Source organism: Macaca thibetana, chromosome 13 (assembly GCF_024542745.1).
Source record: "Macaca thibetana thibetana isolate TM-01 chromosome 13, ASM2454274v1, whole genome shotgun sequence".
NCBI lineage: Eukaryota > Metazoa > Chordata > Mammalia > Primates > Cercopithecidae > Macaca > Macaca thibetana.
Window position 1 is genome coordinate 59,611,735 of NC_065590.1, and position 17,237 is coordinate 59,628,971.

At 47.1% G+C, this 17,237-nt stretch overlaps 2 protein-coding genes across 34 annotated transcripts in view; one reads left to right on the plus strand and one right to left on the minus strand.

Moving 5' to 3' along the window:
* The window catches only part of CALM2 (calmodulin 2), a 1,210,617-nt gene that overhangs the window by 856,157 nt on the left and 337,223 nt on the right, over positions 1–17,237 (plus strand). The window contains exon 1 of one of the 33 annotated variants that reach the window (XM_050754920.1): positions 2,700–2,703. The exons of 30 other annotated variants lie outside the window; for them this stretch is intronic. The gene's annotated coding sequence lies outside the window, so the exon portion shown is untranslated. Of the gene's footprint in view, positions 1–2,699; positions 2,704–7,392; positions 7,397–13,490; positions 13,496–17,237 lie in introns of those variants that run through there. 2 more of the 33 variants (XM_050754947.1, XM_050754898.1) reach the window with 2 other exon arrangements.
* Positions 1–17,237, minus strand: part of MSH2 (mutS homolog 2) — a 102,458-nt gene that overhangs the window by 5,137 nt on the left and 80,084 nt on the right. The gene's annotated exons all lie outside the window — the stretch shown is intronic.

Sequence of the window (17,237 nt, forward strand, 5' to 3'; positions counted from 1 at the left end):
ATACTTGTACCCAGAAGGTATTCAAGGGAAAACCCTCAGGCAAATCAGAGGTTGCCTATAAGGTGAGATTTCAGGGCATCTTCCCCCCACTTCATCTCTCTCCCCAGTTTCACTTTTAAACAAACCCACTCCTCACCAGCTTCTTGATGCTGAAAGTTGGTAAGACAGCCTGCTATAGGACCTTTGAAACAACAGGAGGTTCAGGTCCAGACATCTTTTGTGAGAGGTCCCCAAGACCACCTGGGATTTAATGATTCACTAGAAAGACTCACAGAACTCAGAAAGCTATTCACAGAACTCAGAAAAGCTCATAGTTGTAGATTACTACCATGAAAGAATACAGATTAAAATTAACAAAGGAAAAAGGCATACAGAGCAGAATCCAGGAGAAGCCAGGTACAAGCTTCCAGTTATCCTCTCCCAGTGGATTCATGTGGACAGTGCTTAATTCTCCCAGTAATGATGTGACAACACGTGTGAATGAAGTACAGATCCTCCTCCACTTATGATGGGTTATGTCCCAATAAACCCATTGTAGAGTGCAAAACTCACAAGTTGAACCATTGTAAGTTGGGACCGGCTGGATTGCTCACTTGAGCCTTGATGTTCAGGGTTTTTATTGGTGGTTGGTCACATAGGCCTGGAGCATCTGCATGACTGATCTTAGCTTCTCATTCTCTGTCCCTCTAGGGCTCAAACTGATACAGTGTGGCCCAGGGCCCCAGGGGAACAAAGACAAGTGTTCATCATAAATTGCACTGTTAGCATACATTTTCTAGAGTGGTTCTAAGTTCAGCATTCAAAGATACTCTTTGAATACAAAGCAGGGTATTCTCAGGGTTTAGAGATTATTTCTGAGGCTCAGGCTGAGGGCCAGTCTTTTCTTCAGAATGTGAGGGGTATGAGTACCTCAAGTCAGCTAAGCTAACCCTTTACTGCATACACTTGCACTCCACACAGTTCCTCATCTGCAGGTAGCCTCTGCCTCCCCAGTTCATGCCAACAGAGGCCAGTAACCAAAGTGGGTAAGAAGAACAGTGGAAGCCACAGCTGGTCTTGACTCCCTGCCCCTCCCAGCAGAACAAGCACCAAAGTTCCCAGACTCAAAGACCCTCCTTCCTTTTGGGGGGACCCAAGCGGCTGATGCGCTCTCCAGGTGGCTTGGTGTGCCCATGGAAGCTACATTGTGCCCCATCCCTTCTGCCTCATGAGTCTCCCTGGCAAGTGGGAGTGGCCCCGGCATACACCTCTGTAACCACATTGTTGATGACATTCCACTTTCATCCCTCCACACATGTCTCATTTTCCACTGTTTTGGTGGGTTGGGGGAATTCTCTCCGCACCAATGCTACAGCCCCTAATAGTGTCCCAAAAAGTGGGCCTGGCTGTCTTTCTTTCCTGTAGCCCTCTTGCTCAAGGATCCAGGGCCAAACTGGGTCAAATGGCACTCAGGTGGCACTATACAGTGTCATACCCAAGAGTGCCTCTCCCCAGGGAACTCCAAGGTCCGATGCAAGTGCCAGAAGTCCCTGCAAGCTCACAGGAAGTTTCTTCTCCACCTTGTCACCACCCTGGTGGATGGGAAGGGGCGATCTCGGCCCTCCATCTTAGGGATGAGTTCCAGGGCCCAAGTACCCACTCCAAGGCCCCCTCAAGGGTTCTTGCACAACCATGTACCAGACTGCCTGGTTCTTCCAGAGCCTGTCAAGAAGCAAGTGAGCCTCCCACAGGGAAGCAAGTGAAGCAGGGTTATACGAATCCATCCCCAGAAGATGACATATGTGAAAAAATCATGTCAACGATTGAAAGCCATACAAATAGAAATGAGGAGGATTCCTGAGATTTTTGCTGACAGAAATTTTCTCTCCACAATATGACTTGAAGTATAAATAACTGGGGAGGAAGGCGATTCTGTGGTTTCCACTTATACTACAATGCAAATGACTGGTAACAGAACTCTTGCGGAGGGCTGCTTATGGCCAGGCTGAGGCAGAAATAAGCCTCAGTGGTACCTTGAGGCCATGAGGAGAGAGGGCTCCTAGTGAGAGGCGGGCAGGCAGTACACAAAGGCTCACCCACACAGTGGCTTGTCAGAAGCCTGACCTGAGAGGACAGAGCGGTTAGGGTGGCTTGTTCCATCAGGAAGGGGACTGACCAATAGGGGCCTCACCTCCCAAGTCACCTAGACAAGGCTTTGTGAGAGAGAGGCCCACAGCCCCGGACTGACAGGCTTTGGGAACCAGGATGCCAGCAAGGTGGACCACAGTCGTGCTGGGAATTCGGCTTCCAAAACTGAATGACAGTCTGGGCTCCTGAACTCCTGGGCCCACTCACTCCCCAGACCTGTCTTCTCTGATAGCGACGTCAGCTTGAACCCAAGCTTGGCAAATGTGGCTCCTGGGAGCCCCCAGCTCCCACAATGAAGCCTCTTCTCTCCCCTTCTCTAAAGCCTGCCCACCCCTCAACCCCCAGGTAGCTCCTGCTCTCAGCTCTTATACTCCAGAATAAGCATTGAGAAGAGTGTCATCTGCAGCGTGTGGGGGAGGCAAGGCTGGAAGACATGGGAGGGGAGAAGGGCCACAGCAGGCAGGGCCAGATGGCCTTGGCATAGGCCCCACCTGCCCCAGCACACAGCGTTTTCAAATCGTTTTTCTGGGACTTCAACCACAACTGTCCTGAAACTCCTCTCCAATTAAGGAGGGGAATGGGCTTCAGAGGCTGACAGTTGAGTCACCCAGGCCTTGGGGAGGCCAGCTCTTTCCTCAGCTCCTCCTGCAGATGCTCAGTCATGGCTGAGCCTGCTCCACCTTAATCCTGCATCCACATGCTTTCTGACTCAATGTTTCTGGGAAACAACATCACAAAAATCAATGTTTTAGTGTCTACTTGGTGCTAGGCTGACTTTAAGAGTCTGGTAGGTCTTTCTATTCAGACTCATCTAGATGAGGGTACCATTAAGCAAATTCTTTAATCTCTCTGAGAATCAGTTTCAACATCTTGAAATGGGGAAACAAGCAATCCACCTTATTGCACTGTTGTCAAGATTAACTAAAATGATTATAAAGTGCCAGACATACTGTCTAGCACAGACATTCAGTGACTATCACTTCCTCTTTTTGCCTCCTCTCCCACAAGTTCAACTTTTCTTATGCGAACATGACTATCAGGGCCCATGCATCCATCCACTCATCCATCCATCCATCCATCCATCCATCCATCCATCCATCCATCCATCTATCCATCCATCCATCCATCCATTTATCCATCCATCCATCCATCCACTCATCCACCCATCCGTCTGTCCATCCACCCATCTATCCATTCACTCACCTATCCATCCATTCAGCAATTCATCCATGTATTTATATTATGTCATTTATTGAATACATACTATGCACAAACTGCTGCAAGTTGTCCACAGAAGTAGAAGTGAAAATATATAATCTAGAAGCAAAAATTAACTATAAAGGCTATGATATAAATAACTTGGCAAAAAGTGAAAAGTGTCATAAAAGAGGTACAGGGAAAGTGCCAGATTAAACACCCCAGGCCTCTCTTTTAAGCCTCAGTTGAAGTCAACTGCCATGATTACACTTTATTTGATAAAACACTTCTCTTTCCCTGATGAAGACCACCAGAATGTTTGTTTCCTTTTACACAGGAAGGTGACTCAAATTCTAATTATCCTAACCCAGGAAACGACTTTGTCTTGCCTTTCATTTTACTGTATTCAGTTCTTAGTTGCTCCATGAGGACACTCTACAGAGCCCAGGTTTCTTCCAAGATTTTAATTGGACCTTCCAAGAGGGATTCCGAAACCCACAAAACGAGCTAAATGAAGAGATGACAGATACATTACAGGAAGCCTGCTTGGGCCAGACATTCCCTACACAGTCATGTGCAGGTGAGTCAATCAGCTGAGAGCTCTGCAGTGTCAGCAGCCCACCTCCACCCCTTCAAAGACCCCTCTCTCTCCACCTCCTGGATCCTGCCCACATTTCAAGTCACCCCAGGAAGAATAGGGGGAAAAAGATCTCCCAATGAAAGTGCCTGACCAACAGTGTTTGTAACTGATGAAAGACAAAAATCTCACACCTTTTGTTGCCACAGTAAAAAATAAAGATCCATCCATATGTTGAAACACTCGACTCACAGAACTCTCTGCAGGCTGCCACTCACCCCTGCAGAAGGAATTGACCACAAGGTTCCTGCAAAGATGTTGCTGAGAAAATGCTGCCAGTTGAGTTGTTTGGTGTGGTGGATTTAGAGACAGAAGACCTAACTCTGCCACTTACCAAGTGTGTGAGTTTGGTTGAGGCCCTTTAGCTCTCTAAATCTCCGTGTAGGCAGGGCACAGTGGCTCACACCTGTACTCCCAGTACTTTGGGAGGTTAAGGTAGGAGGATCACTTGAGTCCAGGAGTTTGAGACCAGCCTGACCAACATGACAAAACTCCGTCTCTACTAAAAATACAAAAATTAGCCGGGCGTGGTGGCACATGCCTGTAGTCCCAGCTATTCAGGAGGCTGAGGTAGGAGAATCACACTAACCGGGGAGGCAGAAGTGGCAGTGAGCCAAGATCGTGCCACTGCACTCCAGCCTGGGCGACAGAGCAAGACTCCATCTCCAAAAAAATAAAATAAAAAAATAAAAAATAAAAAATTAGCTGGATGTGGTGGCGTGTGCTTCTAGTCCAAGCTACCTGGGGGACTGACGCGGGAGGATCAGTTGGGCCTGGGAGGTTGAGGCTGCAGTGAGCCATGACTGCACCACTGCACTCCAGCCTGGATGACAGAGGAGATTCTGTCTCAAAATAAATAAATACATACATTCATCTCTGTGTATTATCTTACTTGGCTGTAAGTGAGGACTTCACACACCTTGCCTACACAACCAGCTTGTCTGAGTGCCAGAGTGACAATGATCGTGACTGTTCTCTCTGTGAGCCACTCCCAGGAGGTGAGGAGGCACAGTGGAAGCCAATCTTCCTTCTTCCATCCAGTCAGCATCCTTGAGTGAATAACTTTCCTTTTCTGAGCCTCCTTGTTGTTTGTGAGCATTACTGGTTGTGTACAGATGAAATTAGATCATCCTTGACTGGGCGCGGTGGCTCACGCCTGTAATGCCAGCACTTTGGGAGGCCAAGGCGGGCAGATTACGAGGTCAGGAGATCGAGACCATCCTGGCTAACATGGTGAAATCCCGTCTCTACTAAAAATACAAAAAAATTAGCTGGGTGTGGTGGTGGATGCCTGTAGTCCCAGCTACTCAGGAGGCTGAGGCAGAAGAATGGTGTGAACCCGGGAGGCGGAGCTTGTAGTGAGCCGAGATCGCGCCACTGGACTCCAGCCTGGGCAACAGAGAAAGACTCCGTCTAAAAAAAAAAAAAAAAAAGAGAGAAACTAGATCATCCATGCGGAGCGTGGAGCAAAAACCAAGTGTGCAATAGATTCTAGTTCCCTTCTGAGAGATGTTTGCCATCCCCACTCAGCAGAGCCTCCCTCAGCCAAGTTTGGGAGGCAAAGGATCTGCCTGGATCCCCAAGCTCAAACCAAAAGAATATTGTTAGGTGCCCACCTCCTCTGATGCCTGGGGCTGATTCTGTTGCCAGAACACCAGGGTTTCAGTCTAGGTCCTGCTGCTCACTGCACAGAAAGCAGATTTCTGAGACAAGGAACACTGCTAGGGAAGAAGGCTTTATTTGGGTGCTGTAGCCAAGGAAATGGGAGATCAGTCTCAAATCCATCTCCTGGACCAGCTGAATTTAGGAGTTCATATGGCAGGGAAGAATTTTAACTACATGTGGGAAAACAGGAATTAGGGAGAGGTAAGGAAAAGGAGTTGGTTCAAACAACAGATGGTTGCTTAGGCAATCATGATGCATGAGGGGTCTGGCGTCTCATTGTCCTGATGTGGTGATCTGGTAAGTTTCAGTTCCTAATACCATCTGCCAGGCCTGAGGGTCAGTTTCCTGAGGAAGGAACTCAGATAAGACAAATGTAAGTTTCAATCTTTCAGAGCTGGAGGGTCCATTTCTGTTTATAAAAGAAAAAACAAACAACAACAACAAAAAAAACACCACTAAATATCAGTTCTATAGAACAATTGGGCCAGTTTCAGTTCCCACGTAGAAAGCCATCCAGGCTCAGCAGCTTCTCAGAAATGATTTTCCAAAATCTTTTCTCATTTCACTACACCATCAGTTGCAAATTGTGCTCCAATTCAGCAATCTGTTATGAGACATTAAAATCATTTCCCCACCTCTGGCCTTTGGTAAGCAAAGGGACTTAGTTCTTCATACCTTAGTACAAGGAGATTCTCTTTTTCCCAGGACCATTGAGAGCTCCTACAGTGCCTTAGCATGAGGTAGAACGAGGCACCCCTCTGAGCAGACAAACCACACACACCCCGGCATGCAGTAGCTTGCAGGCTGGAGTGCAGTTCCTCTGGGCTACACGCCAGCCGCCCTCATCAAAGCAGAGGGCGACTAACTCCAGGCTGCCCATCCCACCTCCCCTCCTCATCACCACTGCCACCATCATTGTGGCAGGAACTGACATTGGTTAAGGGTTTGCTGGGAGCCAGACACTGTGCTCAGCTTTCCTCATGTCTTTTCTCCTAGAATCCTCACAAATCTCCTATAAAGAAATGTGCAGATGACTGGGTGCAGTGGCTCATGCCTGTAACCCCAGCACTTTGGGAGGCCAAGATGGGTGCATCACTTGAGGTCAGGAGTTCGAGACCAGCCTGGCCAACATGGTGAAACCCCATCTCTACTAAAAACACAAAAATTAGCCAGACATGGTGACATGTGCCTGTAGTCCCAGCTACTCAGGAAGCTGAGGCAGGAGAATCGCTTGAACCAGGAGGCAAAAGTTTCAGTGAGCGGAGATCATGCCATTGCCCTCCAGCCCGGGCAACAGAGTGAGACTCCACCTCCCAAAAAAAAAAAAAATGTGCAGATATGAGCTGTTTTTCTCAGACTGTCAACCCTTCATTTTTTTGGAGGGGGATATCTTATTTTATTGTTTTTGTTTGTTTTGAGACAGGGTCTCACTCTGTCACCCAGGCTGGAGTGCAGTGGCATCATCACAGCTCTCTGCAGCCTCAAACTTCTGGGCTCAGGTGATCCTCCTACCTCAACCTCCCGAGTAGCTGAGACTACAGGTACACACCACCACACCCCATTAATTTTTGCATTTTTTGTAGAGGGTTTCGCTATGTTGCCCAGGCTGTTCTTGACCTCCTGGGCTCAAGTGATCTTCCTGCCTCAGTCTCCCAAAGTGCTGGGATTACAGGTGTGAGCCACTGTGCCCAGCCTCGAAGGGGGTATTGTTAAAGAAAAAATTATTCATGACACTTGTTATGGATAGTAAGGCAGATGACACAAGGGGGGCCATGGTCAGAGGAACGAGGAGCACTGCAGTGGGATCTTGCAGTTGTGGGGAGAGATTGCACTCAATTCTGACTATAGCATGGGCAAGTGGGGATTTGCAGCCATGGGCAGGGTGGTCTGTGAATGGAAAATCAGGGAGAGGGGAATCCTGTTAAACCAACCCAATAGGACTCTTGCTGAAGGCAGGTCAGGCTGATAAGATGTAGACAGTGGCCAGATACCAAGGCTGGAGGCGTTTCCCTGCCCTAACTTGTCAGGATTCTTGCTCAAACTAGATTCTGCAAGGACATAAGCTGAGCCTGGTCAGGAAGGTCTCGGACAAGCCTCATTAAAGTTTTAGTCAAAAGAGAGTATCCGGCCGGGCGCGGTGGCTCAAGCCTGTAATCCCAGCACTTTGGGAGGCTGAGACGGGCGGATCACGAGGTCAGGAGATCGAGACCATCCTGGCTAACACAGTGAAACCCCGTCTCTACTAAAAAATACAAAAAAACTAGCAGGGCGAGGTGGCGGGCGCCTGTAGTCCCAGCTACTCGGGAGGCTGAGGCAGGAGAATGGCGTAAACCCGGGAGGCGGAGCTTGCAGTGAGCCGAGATCCGGCCACTGCGCTCCAGCCTGGGCGATAGAGCAAGACTCTGTCTCAAAAAAAAAAAAAAAAGAGAGTATCCGTCCCTACTTCCTTTCGGTTCGGGTAGAGTTGCCCTGGTGGCCTCTGCCTCTGGTCCGGGTGATCAGAATCCTTCCGGGATCTTAGGTGGCCCCGAAGACAGAGGCCTTCTTTCCCTCTGAGAAAATATGGTAAGGGCTGGGCGCAGTGGCTCATGCCTGTAATCCCAGCACTTTGAAAGGCCAAGGCAGGCGGATCACCTGAGGTCAGAAGTTTGAGACCATCCTGGCCAACATGGTGAAACCCCATCTCTACTAAAAGTACAAAAATTAGTCAGGAATGATGGCAGGCGCCTGTAATCCTAGCTACTCAGGAGGCTGAGGCAGGAGAATCATCTGAACCCGAGACGCAGAGGTTGCAGTGAGCCGAGATCACACCACTGCACTCTAGCCAAGGTGACAGAGCAAGACTCTGTCACACACACACACAAAAAAGAAAATTAGCTGGGCGTGGTGGTGTGTGCCTGTAATCCCAGCTACTCGGGAGGCTGAGGCAGGAGAATCGTGTGAACTCAGGAGGCAGAGGTTGCAGTGAGCTGAGATCATGCCATTGCACTCCAGCCCGGGCAACAGTGTGAGCCCCCATCTCAAATAAATAAATAAATAAATAAGAAAAGAAAAAGAAAATGCTGTAAGGATCTGACCCTGTTGCTGTCAGTGGCCATGTCCCTGTCACATGAAGGAACCCAAAGACAAAGATGACACTCAGGATGAGAGAGGAAGCAAGGGAGGACGAGGCTGCACGCCCCCCTCCAATTTTAGAACTCAGCTGGGCCTGGGCTCAGCACTCCTAACCTCAGATGGTTCTGGGTTAGAAGGTGGTCTGGGTTGCATTTCTCTCACCTGAAAGCAAAAAAGTTCTGATTATTAGCAGATAGGTAAATTACATAGATTCGATTGCTACCCTCCTTCTACAAATGAGGTTAAAGGTCTGAGGTGCAGAGGCAAAGTAGGGACCCTTGGGTGAATTTATTTCATCCTACTTGAGCACCCATGCTGGACGCCATACACATAGAACAGCACAGAAGTGGTTATTTTTCTCTCTGAAGCAACAACCTATGAAAGAGGCGTAGTCGCATGTTACTGATAGAACTTCACTTCAATCAAGCCCATGTGTGCAAGGCTACATTTATGGTCCGCATGAGGCCACAAAACAGTTAGAATTGCCTTCAACAGCGGTGTCTTTGATGCATTTGGAATCTGAGTAGTTCACAGAACATGAGGTCCATTAGGAGTTGGTTGTCATGAGTTTTCATTCTGGTTCATTCAGTGCCTGAACCATCCAGGGACCCTTTGGTCACAGGCAACAGAAACTGCACTCAGAGTATTTCTGGTATAATACAAAATTTGTTTGGTGTTTGTCTCTCCATTTCCTAGCACAGAATTTCCCGAATGATGGAAGTGTATTTTCTTATTTATAATGAGCCCCTTTCAACTATACTTGAGTTTATGCTAATGAGGTGACCCTAGTAGCTTTAAAACAGGGTTTGGTAGCCAGAAGAATCAACCCTGAGTGTAGAGGGTTGGAATTTCAGCCCCACCCTCCAATCTCAAAAGACAGCAACCTCCTCAGCTCCTCCCACCTCAGCCTCCCAGGTAGCTGAGACCACAAGTACGCATCACCATGCCTGGTTAATTTTTTTTCTTTTTTGTCAAGATTGAGTCTTGCTGTGTTGGCTAGCCTGGTCTCAAACTCCTGACCTCAAGCAATCCTCCTGCCTTAGCTTCCCAAAGTTCTGGGATTACACGTGGGAGCCACCACACCTAGCCTGGAGTTTGAGTTCAATCACCAATGTCCAGTGATTTCATCAATCATGCCTACTTAATGGAATCTCAAAAAAAAAAAAAAAAATCCTAAACAAAGAGGTTCAGGGGGTTTACAGGTTGCTGAGCATGTCAAGGTGCTGGGAGGGTGATGCATCCCAAGAAGGCATGGTAGCTCTGAGCCACCCCTACTCCCACCCCCATACTTGCCCTATGCAACTCTTCCATTTGGCTGTTCCTGAGTTTTAGCCTTTATAATAAACCAATAATAGTAAGTAAAGTGCTTTCCTGAGTTCAGTGAGTTGTTCTAGCAAATTATCAAACACGAGGAGGGCTGGTGGGAACCCCCCAATTTATAGTCAATTGGGCAGAAATGTAGGTAGCCTGGGCACCTTCTTTGCAGCTGATGTCTGAAGTGGGGACGGTCTTGTGGACCAAGCCCTTAACCTATGCCGTCTGGATAGTTATTGTCAGGATTGGGTTGCATTGTTGGATACCCAGTTGGTGTAGGAGAATGAGAGAGCAGCTTAAGCCAAAAGGGAATTGGTTGGCTTGGTGACCTAGAGACTCCCTGACGTAGCCCAGGGACTCCAATAATGTGCTCAGCTCACTTTTGCTCCACCATGCCCCTTTCCCCATCAACATAGAATAGTTCATCTCTCTACATTGATCTCATTCTTTCTCACTGCTGATAGGCTCCCTGGGATGGCTGGGTGGGGTACACAAAGATGAGAAGAGGTGGAGGTGTCCACAGACGGCTATAGCAGCATATAAGCTCAATAATCATGGAGGAAGGAGAGCTTCTCATTCCCAGAATCTAAAGCTGATGGCATGGCTTGGGTCATTGGTCCTCTTCTGTGGCCAGGACAATGGGCCATGTGATTGGTAGCAGTAGCAACCAGCAAAGACAGGGAGGGACTGGGGAACAAACAAGACATCAGGCATCTCCTCACTGTCAAAGCAGATTTGAGTTTGTGGAAGGCTTAGTGGTGGTCATCCAGTCCAGCTGCCATAGATACTCAGGATGGGGCACACAACTGCTCACCCCTCCTTTCCTGGCAATGGCCACCTCACACTACCTGTGTGGCCGTGGGTCGGTGGTTTCCTCACCTTTAAATCAAGGGTTTGAACTTGATACAGTTGTTTGAAGCCTCTCCCAGCTCGGATCATCCAAGGACTGTCACAGCTACATGAGATGAAGACTGCTTGGGGAAGGGCCACGGCTTGAGCCTCAACCTGTGCAGGAGCTGGTGCTCTGGCTGTTGAAGCAGGGCTGGCCAGAGGCAGGCAGGCGGAAGGGCTGAAGCCAGGACAAGAGGAGAGCAGGCCAAATAGAGCCACCAGTCAGGATGTAGCTGGGCAGGGGCATAAATGGAAGATCAAATTGCTCACGGTGAGTGGCCCAGGCCCGGAAGAACTGATGTCAGCATATTCGAAGTGGTGAGGGTGCTGTCACAGAACTCAGCCCTCGGGCTGCCTGGATCACTGGGGTGAATAGGGTGGCAGAGATCTGGAAGCTCCAGGAGAGGGACCAGGGAGAGGAAAACCTGTATGTGGAATGGAAGCAACTCAGCTTTAGGCCAGGAGGTTGTGCCTCTCCTCACATAGCTACTGGGCTTCCAGGGCCCAGGTGGGATATACGGGAGAATATAAAGCCAATGAATGGCCAAGTCCCCAAGGCTCCCAGGAAATGGTGCCCTCTCTGAACCATCACCTGAAACCTCTGGTGACCACAGAAACTGGGAGGAGTCACCACGGGACTAGCTCCAGGGGAGATTGTGATGCCTGGCTTACCAAGTACCCGAAAACATGCAGGTAGAGTGCTCACGAATCCAGGGGAGACTCGAAGGAAGGGCTGCTTTTGAACTGCAGGAGAGGCCAGTTCAAACAGGAGTCTCCTTCATAGAAGGAGGAACCCAAAGAAAGATGTGGATGGAATCCAAGCAGGTTGGAGAGAGAATGTTATTAAAAGAGCCATAGATGTCTACTGAGGAAAGTTAGAAGAAAGCAGTACTGGCGTCAGAAAGCCCCATGAGATGACCCTGGGGCCTGTGTCAGCAAGGTTCTTGGAAGGAAGTAGTGCAGCCAACGACCGCGATGGAAGTCCTGAGCCGGCCATTCTTTCCCTGGCGTTGCTCTCAGTGAGGGGTCCTTGAAGCACAATTTCTTCCCTGAAGGGAGCAGAGTACTTACAGCACTGCCCTTTAGAAATATGACACGACTCCTAGAAAAAAAGAAAGGGCTCTCTCCTCCAACTCATTTATGTTCTGGTTTGTCGGTTCTCACACCAAGGGAGAAACTGGTGGGAGTGAAGGAGAGAAAGGGATTCTTTTAGTAAGTATTACGGTCTTCCGAAAGTCTATAAACAAGGTACCAGCTCCGTAATTACCACTTAGATCTGGTGCTCAAAAAATCAGTTCAGGTTCATTACTTCCAGCTAAGTTAATCAACCCCAAGAGGAGGGGAGGAGAGAAACAATTTCCGCATACATAAAAATTTATTATCCGTTCCTATTTTACTTAATATAGTTGTGTGGTGAGTCTCTGCCTGGAAATCGGTGTTTGGGAAGCTCCGGGTGAGAGGAGGCGCCTGAGGGTCAGGAGGCCAGGCTCCAGGCCAGCTCTGCCTCCAGCCAGCTGGGAGACTGCCCTACCCTCTGGCTCTACCTGTCTGTCCTTGGGAGGGGCGTTTCGTTCCAGCCATACCAACGTTTGAGCGCTCCGCTACCCTTCATTACATATAGGGGGAGAGTATGCCCATTTGGGCACAGCAGAGTCCCTGCTCAAGGGTCTTGATAATTCACATCCCCCAAGGAGCCTACATTCCATGCATGAGTGTTCCCTGAGAGCCTAGCACTGTGCCTAGCACTGTGAACGAGACAGACAAGGTACTGAGTGTTTAGCTGGATTCAGTGGAAACAGCTATTACAGAATATAGTCCAAAAAAGCTATGAGAGAAAGAGAAGGAAGACCGGAGGCCAAATGAAGCTTTGAGCAGAAATAAATATGAAAGACTAGGTGAGGCTGTGAAGATGGAGGGCACAAGAGACATCATCATCTCAAAGCATTTACCAAGCACCAAACTGGAAACTCCATGTCATTCACAAAATGCGAATGCTTTTCAAAATGAGTTTTTGGAGTGAAGACTCCATTTCCTAGGCTCCAACAGTGTAGACGTGTGACTCAATTCTCCCATGGAAGATGCAAGTGGAAGCACTGTGTACTTTTGCTTCTTTAAAGGTGGAACAAGAATCTTTGCACTCTCATCCTTCCTGCTGCCTAAAATGTGGATACACTCGTTGGAGCCCTGGCAGTCATCTTGGGCCATGAGGTGACCTTGAGAGGAGAAGCCATGCACAGTGGAGAAACCAACTCAAAGGTTCCAGGGTCTCTGCTGCATAATCGTGGAGCCACCTTACTAGCCCTAGACAGCCCACCTCCAGACTTCTTTTACATGAAAGAAAAACAACTTCTAATCTATTCATGTCTGATGGTCTCAAGAAAGTCACTTAGCTCCTCTATGCCCCAGTTTCATTTATAAAATGGAATAATAGTATCTACCTTAGAGATTGTTGAATGTTTGCCACAGACCTTGCTGGACTGAACAAAGGAGGATAAACATGGGAATAAAGACAAAGACAAAAGAGTGTATTTGGAAGAAGGGGTCAGGGGGCTCCTTGCTTCTAGGGAACAACGGCCCTAAGCTTCTAGAGCCCTTTGTATTTACTGAGTAAAGGAGATAGGGAGAAGGGGTTGGTTATCAGGAATGCTGAGTTGGTCACAACGCTCAGGCCTTTGGCCCCCGACAAATGTTGGCTATTATTACACATTATTTATACTACTATTTTTTAAACTTTTTTTTCCCAGCAGCTTTACTGGGATATGATTTATATGCCATAATAGTTTGCCCACTTAAATGTGCAATTCAGTGGTTTCTAATATATTTATAGTTTTGCAATTATCACAACTTAATTTTAGAACGTTTTTATCATCGCTCAAAGAAACCTTAACAGTCACTCTCCATTTCCCTTCTATTCCTCCCCAGACCTAGGTATATATTTTTTAAACAATAAATTATCTTTAATCACAATTTAAAGGGCGCTAGAAGGTACTTTATGATCACAGGTACTCCTTAAGACAGACTTTTCCATCAGTTTAGATTCTCCCCAAGAGAATGACCTTACATTACAATGCAATTTATTTGGGGTAAGAGTATGACATTGCGTTGGATTTTTCTTAAGGTGTCAATGTGCAAAGTGAATGTCACTGTTTAAATATACTTTTAGACAGTGTTTTTTTCCGTATTCACTTTCAATATTGATTTTTATGAACACAAATCTTTAAAAAAATCAAATAGGATCATCGTTAGGTTTATGATGAAAAATGGCAGCTCCCTTCTGAATGCTGCTCTGTTCACTGTCCCAGAGGTAGCCACTTTCAGAATCTTCTATCACTTACCTCCACATTTTTAGATAACACGCTGATACCACTATTTATTTTCCAATTTTAGACATCATCTTACAGAAAGAGCAGATTTATACCCTTCCCTTATCCCGATATAATTTTTTAGAAACAGGGTCTTGCTCTGTCACCCAGGCTGGAGTGCAGTGATCACATCACAGCTCACTTAACTCTTGGGCTCAAGTGAACCTCCTTACCTCAGCCTCCCAAGTAGCTGGGACTACAGGTGTGCACCACCATGCCCAGTTTTTTTTTTTTTTTTTTTTTTTTTAATCTTTTTTTTAGAGACGGGGGTCTCACTATGTTGCCTAGGCTGGTCTTGAACTCCTGGCCTCAGCGATCCTTTCACCTCAGCCTCCTGAGTAGCTGGGATTATAGGCATGAGCCATCATACCCAGCTACAGTTATTTTATTATTTTTCTTAAATCACTTGTTGGTGTTTAAAAGTAAATGAATAAAATTTACAATTGGCTGGGCGTGGTGGCTCACGCCTGTAATCCCAGCACTTTGGGAGGCCGAGGTGGGCGGATCACAAGGTCAGGAGTTCGAGACCAGCCTGGCCAACATACTGAAACCCCATCTCTACTAAAAATACAAAAAACTAGCCGGGCCTGGTGGCAGGTGCCTGTAATGCCAGCTACTTGGGAGACTGAGGCAGTAGAATCACTTGAACCCAGGAGGTGGAGGTTGCAGTGAGCCGAGACCATGCCATTGCACTCCAGCCCAGGCAACAGTGCGAGACTCCATCTAAAAAATAAATAAAATAAAATAAAATTTTACAGTTGAGGTGGGCAGTATACTATCATGACATTTACTCTTTAAAAAAAAAAAGTTTGATATTACTAGGCCTAATAGTCCCCCGACCCTTTCTTCCCAATTGCTTTGTGGATGTTTTGTAGTTATTAATTCAACCCCAAACTCCTCTCGTACCCTCAAACATATCAGGTCCATTCATTGTAGGTTTTTCCTTGCATACCTCCTTCCTGGTGGCCCTGTCCTCCAACTGGTTGGTCTCTAGACTTGCTTCAAGCTACTATTATTCAATCTTTAAAGTTATTTGAGGCCAGGCACAGTGACTCACACCTGTAATCCCAGCACTTTGGGATCACCTGAGGTCAGGAGTTCCAGACCAGCCAGGCCAAGATGGTGAAGCTTCGTCTCTACTAAAACTACAAAAATTAGCCAGGAGTGGTGGTGGGGGCCTATAATCCCAGTTAGTTGGGAGGCTGAGGCTGGAGAATCGCTTGAACCCAGGAGGTGGAGGTTGCAGTGAGCTGAGATCACGCCACTGCACTCCAGCCTAGGCAACAGTGAGACTGTCTCAAAAAAAAAAAAAAAAAAGTTGTTTGAGTCATACCCAATTCTGAAAGATACAGCTTATTTGTTCACTCTCACTAAGACAGGCGCTCCCCAAAACCTAGACTTATGTTCATTAAGCTGGAAAAGCCTTGGAAGTGTTGCTTTCATCCAACCACCTTGCCTTTTCTCAGGCAACGACAAGTTGTTCAATGCCTCTTCCCCGGCTTTGTCGGCTTGGAATTCACAGGGTCTTTTTCTCCAGTTCTGGTTCCAGTTTAGCAGTCACCAAACGAGCTTCAGGGAAAAACAACATTGATGAGTATCTCTAAGCCTTAGCATACTTGGGCTGCTAAGATCACACCTAACAATAAAAAGTAAAGTAGCAAAGTGCTCTACTGCTGATTAGATAATTATGAGCTAGATTATTAACATGGCACTTAAAGAGGGAGGGAAGAAGTGGAGACCTACATGGGGTGGCTATTTGGATGTGGCCAGACTGACTGCAACAGAGGCGTGAGCTCCTTTTTGGTATGTATGGAAAAATCCTTTCATATCATCATGAAAATGTTAGAGAGCACCCCAAAGGGCATAAACTTGTGACCCTTGGCCAAATTCAGATTTAAAGACATATTTGCTTGGTCCATAATGTTTTTAAATTTTTGAGTGATTTTACATTGAGGTGTTCACTTTAACCCACTATTCTCCGCATCTTGCACCTGGCCTTGAAAGTATGGCATTTGAGAACTCTAATAATCCAACCCCCTTAAGTTACAGAAGGGAGGCAGGAGGAAAAACAGTGATGTTTAAAGTCACACAGCTAGGTGGTGAAGCAAGGATTAGAACCCGAGTCAAGCAGTCTTCCTAATACACCACATTACTGCTTACTTGAATTCAATTGCACATTCAGGCCTGTAAACCTTAGTCATGCGAAATTTACTCCATAAGCACATACTTAAGAGCAAAGTAACAAAGAGAATCTCCAGGGTTATTCCCTAGAGCTTGGATAAAACATTCCTGGCCCTTGATGGAACATATATATCCTCCAAGTGACCGGATTTCAGGGCACCAGCCCTCAGCAACCTGCTTCAAACACTGCTGACATTTTATTCTAACTCATTTGCCACACTTCTGGCTGATCATCTCTCTTTTCATTTAAACACAATCTTTCATCCAAACAGGGTACAATGCAATCACTTGGTTGGATGCCAGCATTTGGTGACTAGTCAACTTCCAAAAAGATGCAGCTTCCTAGCTGCTCACTTTCCTTTGTGTGAAAAAGTCACAGGAAAGCAGCCTTGGTTGCAGCGAACCAGGTGGGCAGCAGGGGCCCAGGGGGATGCCTCTGGCTGTGTCTGTGGCAAGCCTTACACGGGAGTGCCAGGGCCCACAATAGAATTAGAAATATATCTGTACCACACTGTTCTTAATCCTGGTGAATTACCCACACCACCTGCTTTGACACTTAATAATTTGAGAAAGATTAAATTTATCACATGTACATCTCAGATTTGTTGGAGATAGGGTACTGGGGTTCAACTCCCAGCTCTGCCACTTACTGGCTGTGTGACCTGGGCAAGTTCCTAAATCTCTGTACATAGATTTCCTCATCTGGAATCTGTAGATAATAAATGCACCCGCCTTTCAGGATTAAGAGG